The sequence below is a fragment of the Oryctolagus cuniculus genome, chromosome 4, assembly GCF_964237555.1.
Source record: "Oryctolagus cuniculus chromosome 4, mOryCun1.1, whole genome shotgun sequence".
Classification (NCBI taxonomy): Eukaryota; Metazoa; Chordata; class Mammalia; order Lagomorpha; family Leporidae; genus Oryctolagus; species Oryctolagus cuniculus.
In genome coordinates, this window is record NC_091435.1 from 143,380,176 (window position 1) to 143,394,269 (window position 14,094).

Here is a 14,094-nt window from a genome sequence, read left to right on the forward strand (position 1 = left end):
CCTTCTCGCTCCACCTCAGGAGCACGGCTTCTCCGGGATCTGCAGAGTAGTCCTCCACGCTGGGCAGCAGAGTGTCACCAAAGGGAACAGGACCCAGGCCCAGCCAGTAAGGCGGGCACACAGCACGGGCCACTAGGTAGAGAGTGTTGGTAAACGCTGGTAACTCAGCAACCCAGGCAGGGACGGAGCACAGGGCAAAGAGCCTCCGGGGCTCCCATGGGCCCGGCTATGGAGCCAAGCAGCGGGAGCAGGGCAGCCCTCCCACGTGTGAGCGCTGCTCAGAGGCAGGTGTGGTGCACACTGTGAGGCCGCAGCGCAATCAGAGGCTAGGACTTGCCTCCTGTCCCAGGAACGTTGATTTGACTCCACGAGTTGCACTAGCAACGTTTTGAAATTGCATTCCCAGGGATGGTTTTGTTTCCTACGAATGCAAACCAAATCAGGAGCCTTCCGCTTTTTTCCCAATTGCTCTCACACTTTGTTCCTGAAATACCCCTGGGCCAGTGCTGAGTGAGTGCACACTTGCTCCTTTGGGGTTCCCTGGGAACGCGCTGGCATCTGGTCTGTAGAAGGGGTCAAGCAGAAGGGCATGGTGTGGGAGTGGACGACTGTAGGGCACGAGTTGTTAGTGATGAGTCCTGTCCATGTAACCAGTGGGCCACACGGCCAGTGCTGTGCCTGGTCAGAGGTGGGGCAGCTAGCTCTTTAGATGACAGATTTGTTATCGTCTGAACTAAAATGACCTGTTTATTACTTCCCAAATCTTAGTTGAGTGAAGAGGACTGTGTCTTTTGAGTAACTCACATTTCCTGGAAAATCTTACATTTCTGTAATTTACATTTGATACAAACAACAGCATTTGAGGGTAAGAAACAATTTTTTTAATCATAAAACATATTTCTTCATTGGAAAAGAAAACCCTGTAGTGAGTATTTTCTGGAAGTTGGTAAGCCAAGCTTGGGGGTGGACGTTTGGTGTGGCGGTTACAAAGTTGCCTAGGATGTACACATTCCATATTGGGGTGCCTGTGTTCTAGTCCCGACCGTGCTTCTGAGTCCAGCTCCCTGCGCCTGTGTGCCCCAGGAGGCAGCAGGTGAGGGCTCAACTACTTGAGTCCCTGCCACTCACATGGGAGACCTGCAGTTCCCAGCCCCCAGGCATTTGGGGAGTGAACCAGCAGCTGGGATCTCTCTCTCTCTCTCTCTCTCTCTCTCTCTCTCTCTCTCTCTCTCTCCTCTCTCTCTAATAAATAAAATAATTAAAAAAAAAAAAACATGGTGAAGCTGAGCTTGGATAAGAGTCATTCTTGCCGCAGGAACGCTGTCTTGTGGCGCTCTCATTGACACCCTGTGACACACAGCCTCGGCCAGCGTCCTGAGCCTCTCTTCCCATAATCACCAAGCCCCAGCTTGTAAAACAGTGGGGAAAGGATGCTCACCTGCGCTCACGCGTTTTCTTGTGTCTTAGTACCTGGGATGCAACAGCAAGTCAGAGAAAGAGAAATCGCTTGGATGCTGAATGTGAAACGCAGGGCTTGCCCTCCCCAATTTAGGTGCAATGTTCTGAAATCGAACAGTATCACCCTTGTTCACAAACAAGACAGAACAACAGCTAAATCCCTGATGGTTAGAAACGTTAAATGTTATTTTTACAATTAAACAAATACGGATAGGGACGGAGTGTTCCAGAAAGCACACAAATCTTTGAGATAAATATTAGTGAAGCAAGAGGTCCGGGAAGGCCATCTAGAAAGAAGCCCACAGCCCTCTGGGGTGGCCTTTCAAGGAGATTCAGGCCACAAAACTGGAGGAACTCAGTCCTAGGTGGCGAGGTCTCTGTGGCTTGGCTAGCATCCAGCTCTGCCTCCAAAGTTTCTTTTGTTGACTCCAACAGATGGGCCAGGGGTTCCAAAGGGAGGTTAGAAGGTCATGCCCCGTAATTCCCCAAGGGAGCCTCAATAATCCAGGGGCAAAGTGCATTACCTCTCAGGAGGTGCCAAGAAGTGGGGCTAAGATCTATGATTTTGCCTTCCTTGCAAGCTCACAAGTTCTCATGTGGTCCCACGGTTTCCGTGAGTCACGGGAGAAGGAAAGTCTTTCAGTGCAAGCAGGGGCAGCAGCCGGTATCTTAGCCTGTGTGCACAGGCTTCCCAAACCCAGGTCCCCAGGAAACAATGCGAAGAGGTCAGGTAATAAAGCACACAGGGAGCTGTGTTACAAGGGAACAACCCTAGTCTCACAAAACCCAAGCTTTTACACTGGAGAGTATAGTTTTTAAAAAATGCATTTGAAAGGCAAAGAAAGAAAAAGACACAGACAGGCTACTCCCATTTTATGGCTTGTGCTTTCCAAGTCATTCTTGCAATCAACAGAAATACTACTGGCACTAATGAGTGTAGCAAGGTCTCTGGTTACCAAATCCACTTGAAATCCACGTAGTCCTATGTACTGGAAGCAGTGAAAAAAAATAGATTTCACTAATAATCTCATTAATAATTATGAAATACAGATGACTTGCAAGATTGGTTCAACAACTACAAAACAGTGCTGAAATTAAAGAACAAATGGGGGGCTGGTGCTGTGGCACAGCAGGTTAATCCTCGCTTGTGGCATAGGCATCCCATATAGGCACTGGTTCTAGTCCCAGCTGCTCTACTTCCCTTCCAGCTCTCTGCTGTGGCCTGGGAAAGCAGTAGATGGCCCAAATCCTTGGGCCCCTGCACCCACATGGGAGACCCAGAGGAGGCTCCTGGCTCCTGGCTTTGGATTGCCCAGTTCTGGCCGGTGCGGCCATATGGGGAATGAACCACTGGATGGAAGACCTCTCTCTCTGTCTCTTCCTCTCGCTGTCTATAACTCTACCTGTCAAAATAAAATCTTAAAAAAAAGAACAAATGGAAGGATATATATGTTTACAAATTGGGAGACTCAATATTATTAAGATATCAATTCTTTCCAAGACAATCTTCGGGTTCGGTGCAGTCCTAATCAAATTACAGTAGGCTTTTCTGGAAAAATATGAATAGGCTGACACTAAAATGTATACAAAAATCAAAGAACTTAAAATAGTTATAGGAATTTCGAAAAAGAGAAAGTTAGAGAACTTGGGTGAGCTGATTTTAAGATTTACTACGCAGGCTGGCGCCATGGCTCACTAGGCTAATCCTCCTCCTGCGGCGCCGGCACCCTAGTTTCTAGTCCCGGTTGCTCCTCTTCCAGTCCAACTCTCTGCTGTGGCCTGGGAGTGCAGTGGAGGATGGCCCAAGTCCCTGGGCCTGCACCCGCATGGGAGACTAGGAGGAAGTACCTGGCTGCTGGCTTCGGATCGGCACAGCACGCCTGCCTTAGTGGCTGTTTTGGGGGTGAACCAGCGGAAGGAAAACCTTTCTCTCTGTCTCTCTCTCTCTGTCTACCTCTGCCTGTCAAAAAAAAAATTTACTACACAGCAGCAATTAAGACAGGGAAGTACTAACAGGAGGATGGATAAATTGTTTAGTGGGACAGACTGGAAGGTTCTGAAAGAAACACATTTAGATGGCCAGTAGCTTTTTTTAAAAAATTACTTATTAATTTTTTGAGATAGAGCACTAGCTCTGATATGCCGGCTCACTTCCCAAATGCTTGCAACGGCCAGGGCTGCTAAGCCAGCTGGGAACTCAACCCGGGTCTCCCATGTCTGTGGTGCGGACCCCATTATTGGAGCCATGACTGCTGCTTCCCAGCAGGAAGCCAGAGTCAGGAGCCAAAGAGGGGAATCGAACCCAAGGACTCTGATGTGGAGGGGGGCATCCTTCCTGCTGAGCCCAACACCTGCTCCCCCACGGGTTCTTCACAGAGGCACCAGAGCAGTACCACGAAGTCAAGGAGCGTCTTTTCAACAACTGGAGCTCGCACAACCAGAAACCCAGAGGGTGAAAAACAGGAGCCGTAACTCCTATCTCACACCCCACACAAAAATTAATTTGAAACTAACCGTGGTACTCTAAGACTGTGGAATGCATAGCAATGAAAAGGAATGCAAATATTTTTAACGATTGATTGATTTATTTATTTGAAAGAGTTACAGAGGAGAGGGGGCGGGGGAGAGGTCTTCAATCACTGGTTCCCTCCCCAAATGGCTGCATCGGCCTGAGCTGGGCCAATCCAAAGTCAGGAGCCAGGAGCTTCTTCCTAGTATCCCACGTGGGTGCAGGGGCCAAGAACTTGGGTCATCTTCTACTGCTTTCCCAGGTGCATTAGCAGGGAGCTGGATCGGAAGTGGAACAGCCAGGACTTGAATTGGAGTCCATATGGGATGCTGGCACTGCAGGCAGCAGCTTAGCCTGCAACACCACAGGGCTGACCCCAAAGAATTAAATATTGACATATGTGGCAACTTGGACGAATCTCCAGCAAAATTATGAATTCCAAGGGAATTACACTCAATGAGAAAAAGCTGATCCCCAAATGTTGTATGCTGTATGACATCATTTATATAGCATTAAAAAAAAAACTTTAGAAATGGAGCAAGAAATAGCAGTTTGGGGTGGGGCTGGGAGAGATATACAGACAGGAGATGGGTGTGGTTTTAAAGGGCAACACAAGGCATCCTCAAGTTCAAAGTCTTGACTGCGACAAAGAAAACCCTAACCTGCACAGGTGATTAAACTTTACAGAACTTACTACACACAAATGCGTGCAACTAAAACCGGAAACATGACTAAGATGGGTGGAATCTACCAATGTAGATATCCTGGTCATGATCATGTGCAAAATGTCAACACTGGGAGAAACTGGGCAAAGTATTCAAAGGATTTCTCTGCAATTGTGTCTCACAAATGCACAAATATTGCAGTAAAAATTTCAATTAAAAAATGAGATTGATGCGGCTGGCACTGTGGTGTAGTGGGTAAAGCTGCCACCTGCAATTCTGGCATCCCATATGGGCGCTGGTTCCAGTTCCGGCTGCTCCACTTCTGATCCACCTCCTTGCTATGGCCTGGGAAAGCAGTAGAAGATGGCTCAAGTTCTTGGGCCTCTGTACCCATGCAGAAGACCTGGAAGAAGCTCCAGGCTCCCAGCTTTGGACAGGCCCAGCTCTGGCCTTTGCAGCCATTTGGGGAGTGAACCAGCAGATGGAAGACCTTTCTCTCTCTGCCTCTCTGTAACTCTGCCTTTAAAATAAATAAAAATAAATCTTTAAACCCTGGCTTTGAATCGGTGCAGCACGCCGGCCGTTGTGACCATTTAGAGGGTGAACCAATGGAAGGAAGACTTTTCTCTCTGTGTCTCTCTCTCACTGTCTAACTCTGCCTGTCAATAATAATAATAATAATAATAATGTTTAAAAAATGAGGTTGAGGGGTGGGCACTTGGTTTAGTAGCTAAAGCACCACTTGGGTCGCCTGCATCCCAGATTGGAGCGCCTGAGTCTGAGTCCTGGCTTTGCTCCCAGTTCCTGCTTCCTGCTGGTGCAGACCCCGGGAGGCAGCAGCGATGGCTCAGGCAGCTGGCTTGCTCCACACACGGGAGACTCAGACGGAGTTCCCAGCTCCTGGGTTCACCTGGCCCAGCACCAGCGACTGTGAGCACTTGGTGAGTAAGTCAGTGGGTAGATCTGTCTCTGCATCTTGACTTTTCAAATAAATAAAATAATTTTTTAATTTAAAAAAAGGAATTGATACAGATCATTGGCCTAAATGTAAAGACAGCATTGAGTTAATTCTTTTTATTATAATTTTAAATTCTCTCCTGGGATGGTAACTTTTTAAAATAATTCCTAGAAGATATTAAATAAAAGCTTTCTTAATAAATAAATAAATAAATAAAAATTAACAATTCCTAGAAGGAAATAAGAGGAAGAGCTTTACGACTTGGGGGTAGGGAAAGATTTCTTAGGATAAAGAAAGCAATGCACACAGAATAAAAAGTTGGTACATTAAATTTCATCAAGAATTGGGAACATCTGGTCACTCCAGCCTCTCTGGTGACATCAAGTTTGCAGTTGGAAGCAGAGCGTGGCGGATTCCACATCTGATATTTAACCACGTGTGCTTAGAAGCAGCACTCATCACGTTCTCTGGCCAAGGAAAACAAATGAAATGGTTCCATCTGGGTGCGAGGGATGGGGTGGCCGTTGAGGTCCTTGCCTGGGAGACGGCTCCCCAGCGTGATGCTGGCCTGCGAGAGGGGGGCGTGCTTGTGTGTGACACATAACATCAACAGTAATGCTGGCTTCCATGTCAGACACTTTGAAAGACATTCTCTCTCCACAACAGTCCTGGAGGGGCCCCAGTGAATTTTAGTTTTTAGTTGAAAGGCAGCTACACACACTCACACTCACACACACACTCACACTCACACTCACACACACATTCTTCCAGCCCCTGGAACATGCCTGGTAATATCCGTATCTATAACAGCAGGGCTGGGCTAGGCTGAAGTCAGAGCCTGGACCTCCATCCGGGTCTCCCAGGTGGGAGGCAGGGGCTCAAGTACCTGGGCCTCCCAGGGTGTGCAGTAGCAGGAAGTGGAATTGGCAGTAGACCTGGCAAGGTAAACCCTTGCACTCTGATACCGCATGTGGTATCCCAAGTGGTGTCTTCACTCTTGTGCCAATTGCCTGCCCCTCCCTATTTTAAAGATGAGGAGAGACTGGGGAGAGTGAAGTAACTTACCCAAGCCCGCACGGGTACCTGCTGGAAACCGACCCAGGCTCCAGCCCAAGTGTGTCTGACGCTAAAGCTCCCACTTCTACCTCTTCCAGCTGTCACAGGAGGGAGCTGCTGTTTCTGGAGAAGAAAACATTCTGTCTGGAAGCAGGGAGAAGTCAGGTCAAACACCTGTGCATGCATCCTTATCATTGAAGTCAGACAGCCGAAGTCCTCGGGAACACACAGAGCTGGCGTGGGGTTGGGATTTGCTTCATTCTTGCCACGGTCGCATCAGCTCTGCGGTGTTTTGAGAAAGAACATGCTCCGGTGCTCCAGGTTGCTCTCAGAGGATTTCCCTGGAGTTCAGCACCACCTTGTGGCAGTGACCATGACTTGCAAGAGAAAGACTAATCTTTGATTCTCAACAACTCAAATACCTTTGAAGTTAGACATTTTTGCATTAAAACAAAGGAAAAGAAAGAAAATGTCTTTCTCTTAGGGCAGGTCTAACAAAATATAGATGTCTTCAAAAAGACATCTGACTTTTGGACAAAGCAGTCAAATCAGCAATTGATACCGTAAAATATGGAAATGATGGAAGCTTCATTAAGTCAAGCTGTAAAAAACAAGGTGATCTGTTTGAGGGAAAATTGTTGGGGTTCCCTATTGTATAAACCATACCTTTTGAAAGTGGGGGCCAGCGCTGTGGCATAGTAGGCTAAGCCTCAGCCTGAAGCACTGGCGTTCCATATGAGCACTGGTTTGTGTCCCAGTTGCTCCTCTTCTGATCCAGCTCTCTGCTATGGCCTAGGAAAGCCGTCGCCCAAGTACTTGGGCTCCTGCATCCGCGTGGGAGACCTGGAAGAAGCTCCTGGATCCTGGCTTCAGATCAGCTCAGCTCCAGTTGTAGCGGCCATTTGGGGAGTGAACCAGCAGATGGAAGACCTCTCTCTCTCCCTCTTTCTGTCTGTAATTCTACCTCTCAAATAAATAAATAAAATCTTTTAAAAATAAAAAAAAGTGGACAGGGCTGCTGTTCATAACTGCATGGAACAACAGGATAACGTGGGCGTGTCCTAGGCCAACTGGGGACATGTGGTTCCCCTAAACTTGTTTCTGAGGTTTAGCCTGGCAAAAATGTGAAATGCACTCTGTAGTAGAGGCCATGTGATAGGAAATTCTACCCTTGCAGAAAGAAGACAACGTATGTTTCAGCAGGCCGGCCAGAGTGCAGCTTTGGGATGGGAGTTTGGGAGCTGAGCTGTAAGGAAGATGCCAACCCTGCCAGGGCCTGGATTAAGGACGTGACTTGCCTCTGGTCATCCCTGTTTGCAACGCTGCACCCTACGGAGCGACAGTGGTGCTGGGGAACGTTAGAGGACGGAACGCAGGGGAAGAGTGGGTGGATTCAGTGCTGCAGAGGGAGAAGGCAGGATGAAAGCTGGAAGGATGTTCACGCTGCAGTATTCTCACCCTGACAATACAGTTCTCACAGAGGAAGGCTGGGAACCCCATGGCACACACTGCGGTCCCCGGATGGAACCCATTTGGTGTATGCTTTAGTTCCAAGCTTTGTCCTCACTGCCCATTGACTCTGCGGGATAGAATTCCCGGGCTTCTCTCCCCCGTTAAGCCCCTGAACCCTGAGCACAATCCCTAATGGCCTTCAGAGCAATAAGCCCACAATGCATTTTGGCCTTCAGCTGCCTGGCTTTCTGCGATGCTCCGTGGACTACCCTCTCTTTGGAGCTCTCATCACTTTCCGGTTCTCCTCCACCCTGTCTCCAACTGGGACTGCTGGGGCATTTCAGCAGGCTGCTCTTCTTCATATCTCTTCAGGCTTGACAGTCTTCAAACACCTGCCCTGTGCCGTAGCACTTCACTGTGTTGTAATGCTCTATGCATCTCTGCCTCCTTTGCTTCCTCCCAAAGAGCCTACAATTCTCCTTAGGAAAAAGATTGTACCTAAGGACCTTAGCTGATGGCGAGAAATCACAAAATTGTGGAGAAAGGCACGGAAGCTGCTCTGGCTATAATACTTGCATCCAGCCATTCTGGAAGACCACTCAATACGAGCTGAGGACTTACAAAGAGCCAATGAGGAGCACTAACAGGGTTGTTTTTGATTATGTGTTTCAGGAGATAAAAGCCAAAAAATGAAAAATAAAGAACAAAATATGGAAATAAAACTATACTAATTCATATATCCTGGATCCTCTCTTTAACAAAGCCTAAAACTGAATTCTGATTTTCTTTTTACATTTAAATATTTATTTATTTATTTGAAAGGAACAGTGACAGAATGAGGGAGAAAGAGAGAGAGAGATCTTCCGTCCACTGCTTCACCCCTGTCCCCCAGAAATGCCCACAGCAGCTGGAGCTAGGCCAGGTGGAAGCCAGGAACCCCATCTGGGCCTCCCAGGCAGGTGGCAGGAACCCAAGAACTTGGCCCATCAGCCACTGCCTTCACAGGTTCATTAGCAGGAGTTCTTGGAAAAGACCCCAGAGGCACAGGCAATCAAAGCCAAAACGGACAAATGGGATTGCATCAAATTGAGAAGCTTCTGCACTGCAAAAGAAACACTCAGCAAAGTGAAAAGGCAACTGATGGAATGGGAGAAATTATTTGTAAACTTTGCAACTGATAAATGATTAATAACCAGAATATATAAAGAGATCTAGAAACTCCACAACAACAAAATAAACAATCCAGTTAAGAAATGGGCAAATGAATTAAATAGGCATTTTTCCAAAGAGGAAATACAAATGGCCAACAGACACATGAAAAAATGCTCATGATCACTAGCCATCAGGGAAATGCAAATCAAAACCACAATGAGGTTTCACCTCACCCCTGTTTGTATGGCTTTCAAACAGAAATCAATAAACAACAAATGCTGGTGAGGATGTGAGAAGAAAGGTACCCTAATCCACCGTTGGTGGGAATATAAACTGGTAAAGCCACTATGGAAGACAGTTTGGAGATACCTCAGAAATCTGAATATAAACTTGCCAAAAAAATGAAATTAGCATATGAAAGTTATCTGTACCCCCATGTTTATTGCCACTCAATTCACAATAGCTAAGATATGGAATCAACTCAAGTGCCTATCAAGTTAAGACTGGATAAAGAAATGGGATATGTACACCATGGAATACTACACAATGGTTAAAAAAAATGAAATCCAGTCATTTGCAACAAAATGGATGAAACTGGAAAACCTCATACTTAATGAAATAAGCCCATCCCAAAAAGACAAATTCCATATGGTCTCTCTGACCTGTGATAACTAATGAGCACCTAAAAGTTAATCTGTAGAAGTGAAATGGATACTTTGAGAAGCAATGACTATGAACAGCCCTTGTCTTGACTGTTGGGGAACAGTTTCTTTTTTCTATACTATTTGTTGAACTATTTACTTAACATAGAGTTAATCATATGCGTATAAAGTTAATTGAAAATAGATCTTAGTAAAAAATAAGAATGGGAATAGGAGAGGGAGGAGGAAGAGGGGTGGGAGAGTGGGCAGGAGGGTGAGTACAGTGGGAAAAATCATCACGTTCCAAAAGTTGTAATTATGAAATGTATGAAGTTTGTATTCCTTAAATAAAAGGTTTTTGGGAAAAACAAAAAGCAAAACAGAGTTCTGTCCTTGCGTGGTTTCCCATATTATCAACATCTTACATTAGTACGATATTCGGTATATGATTAATGTTAGGACTGATACATTATTATGAATTGTGATTCAGTTGTTTCAGATTTCCTTGGTTTTTATCCAATGTCCTTTTTCTGTCCAGGAGCCCTTCCAGGATTCCACATAACATCTGGCCTTCACATCCCCTCCTTGGGCTTCTCTGGCCCGTGACAGTTTTCCCGGCTTTCCTGGTTTTTCTGTATGACCCAGACAACTTTGAGGAATACTGGTCAGGTGGACTGCAGGATGTCTCTCTAGTGAAATGTTCTGATGTTTTTCTCCTGATTGGCCTGGGATTGTGGCTTTGGGGGAGAAGACCACAGGAGTAAAGTACTATTTTCATTACATTAGGCCAAGGGCATGGGCAACCAACACAATTTCTCACTGTGGTTGACCTTGATCACCTAGCAGAGGTGGTGTTTGTTAGGTTTCTCCACTGTCAAGTTGTTCCCCCACTGGGCCTTTCCATAGTGTACTCTTTGGAAGGAAGTCACCATGCCCAATCCGTACCTTAGGAGTGAGAGCTAAAGCTTACGCTCCCTTAGGGCAGCATATTTGCATACATTGTGAATAAACTGTTACATCTCTCTTCTCTTTTTTGATAATTTATTTGTATCTGCATGAATTTATGGATGTGTATTGATACTTTGGATTATACTCCAACATTACATTATTTTGGTCACTCGAATTCTTCCAACTGTGCCACAGGGGCCTCTCTCGCTTTGCCCCTTTGACATCTGCCAACATGGGTTTGCCTTGTTCTGCTTTTTTGCACTTCTTTGCTTCCTGACACCACAAGCTGCTCCAGGCTCATCTTGTACATTGCTGCCATAGTCCTAGAACCAGCTGTTTCTCCAAAGATGTTGGGTTCCTTTTGCTAGAGAAAGCGGTTAGAAACCGGAGCCTGGATGCATGGTACTGGGGTGTCATTTTTCTTGGGTCCTCCTAGCTTACAGAGCAAGCTGACAATGTCAGTCTGCACACATCTATAAACATTTCTATAGGCAACCATTTCTATCTGTATTAAGCTAAACCTGAGTTCTTGCTCATATCTCTGAATTTAATCCATTACTACCTGGGTCATTTTAGCCTGCTCCTTTTATTTGTCTGTAAATTCCCACGCCAACAGTGAGAAATGTGGCTCCTACCTTCCATTTACTAAACCATTCTGTTTTGGTATAAATGTGTAGTGGCATCAGAATTCTTCATCTGTACCCCACAGGAACCCAGCTTATCAGCAATACTGCAGTGCTAGCGTTTTGTTCATTCTGTCTTTCATCTTACAAACTCCAGCCATTTGCAAAATCCCTGAGCTCAGCACCTTTCCTCCCTCCACCCTCAGTGAGGCTGTTCCACACGCGTGCCAGGTTCTCTGGTCACAGCCTGCATTTCTTCCTGGGATTCCCCAGCTGCCCAATGATGCTTTTCTTAATGCAAACACTAAAATTCACTTTTTGTACAATGAAATTCTATGGGTCTTGACAAACCCATACTGTCACATAAATAGCATGAAGGTATCGGACAGAAAAGTATCATCACCTAAACATCTGTTCTTCTTTAAAAAATATTTTATTTATTTATTTGAGAGGTAGAATTATAGACAGTGAGAGGTAAAGACAGAGAGAGGTCTTCCTTCCACTGGTTCACTCCCCAATTGGTTGCAACAGCAAGCTCTGTGCCGATTCGAAGCCAGGAGCCAGGAGCTTCTTCCCAGTCTCCCATGTGGGTGCAGGGCCCAAGCACTTGGGCCATTCTCCACTGCACTCCCGGGCCACAGCAGAGAGCTGGACTGGAAGAGGAGTAGCTGGGACTAGAACCGGCTCCCATGTGCAATGCCAGCGCCACAGGTGGCCACAGCGCCAGCCCCAACATCTGTTCTTTATCCATAATCCTTTCCCTCATCCTGGGCCCTAAGGAACCACCGATTCTGTGTCTATGTGTGTGTGTGTGTCTCCTCTTCACAGTATCATACAGTTGGAACCATACATGTTGCCTTTTCAGATTGATTTCTTTCACTTAACAATCTGCAGTTTAGGTTCCTCTATGTTTTTTTCATGGCTTGATAGCTCACTTTTTAAAATATTTATTTATTTGAAAGTCAGAGTTACACAGAGAGGACAGGCAGAGGCAGAGAGAGAGGGAGAGAGAGGTCTTCCATCTGCTGGTTCACTCCCCAATTGGCCACAATGGCCGGAGCTGCACCCATCCGAAGTCAGGAGCCAGGAGCCTCCTCTGGGTCTCCCATGTGGGTGCAGGGTCCCAAGGACTTGGGCCATCTTCTACTGTTTTCCCAGGCCACAGCAGAGAGCTGGATCAGAAGAGAAGCAGCCAGGACTAGAACCGGCGCCCATATGGGATGCCGGTGCTTCAGGCCAGGGCGTTAACCCACTGCGCCACAGCACCGGCCCGATAGCTCATTTTTAAAATTTCTGAATAATATTTGATTGTATAGGTTGCCACAGTCTGGCCATTCATTCATCTACTGACAGGTAGCTTGGTTGGGTGATTATGAATATTACTAGAACCATTCACATACATGTTTTTGTGTAGGCATAAGCTCTGCGTTTCAAACAAATAAATAAATTTTTTTAAAAAAAGAAATGGAGGTCGGTGCCGCGGCTCAATAGGCTAATCCTCTACCTGTGGCGCTGGCGCACCGGGTTCTAGTCCTGGTTGGGGCCGGATTCTGTCCTAGTTGCCCCTCTTCCAGGCCAGCTCTCTGCTGTGGCCAGGGAGTGCAGTGGAGGATGGCCCAAGTGCTTGTGCCCTGTACCCCATGGGAGACTAGGAGAAGCACCTGGCTCCTGACTTCGGATCAGCGCGGTGCGCCGGCCGCGGCAGCCATTGGAGGGTGAACCAACAGCAAAAGGAAGACCTTTCTCTCTGTCTCTCTCTCTCTCACTGTCCACTCTGCCTGTAAAAAAAAAAAAAAAAAAAAAAAAAAAGGAGCATTGGTGGAAAGCCTGGTGAAATGCAATAAGGTTTGTAGTTAATTAAAAAAAAAAAAAAAACATCAATTGGATCAATTTGACCCATGTTGCTTAAATATATCCTTACTCATTTTCTGCCTCTTGGATTTGTCAATAACTGAAAACCAGGTGTTGACATCTGCCACTCTCCTACCGGTTTTGTCTCTCCTTTCAGCTCTATCAGTCTTTGCTTTGTGTTTGGATGCACTGCTAAGTACATACGTGTTCAGAATTATGTCGGGACTGGAGCCTTAGTGTAGTGGGCTAAGCCTCTGCCTGTGGCGCCGGCATTTTATATGGGCACTGGGTCATGTCCTGGCTGCTCCACTTCTGATGCAGCTCTCTGCTATTGCCTGGGAAAGCAGCAGAAGATGGCCCAAGCACTTGGGCCCCTGCACCAGCGTGGGAGACCCGGAATAAGCTCCTGGCTTCCAATCAGCCCAGCTCTGGCCATGCAGCCATTCAGGGAGAGAACCAGCAGATGGAAGACCTTTCTCTCTGCCTCTCCCTTTCTGTAACTCTGCCTCTCAAATAAATAAATAAAATCTTAAAAAAGAATTATTATGTCTTCCCAGAAGATGACCCCTTTAACTATATATGATGCCCCTGTTTATCTCTGATAGATTGCATTGTTCTGAAGTTTGCTTTGCCTGAATGGAATATAGATGTTTCAGCTTTCTTTCGATTCTTGTTAGCATAGTTTTCTCCATCCCTTTACTTTTAACTTACCAGACTTTTCGCTATCCCTTTAATTTGAAGTGTTTAATATTTATTTGATACACACACACACAGAGTTCAC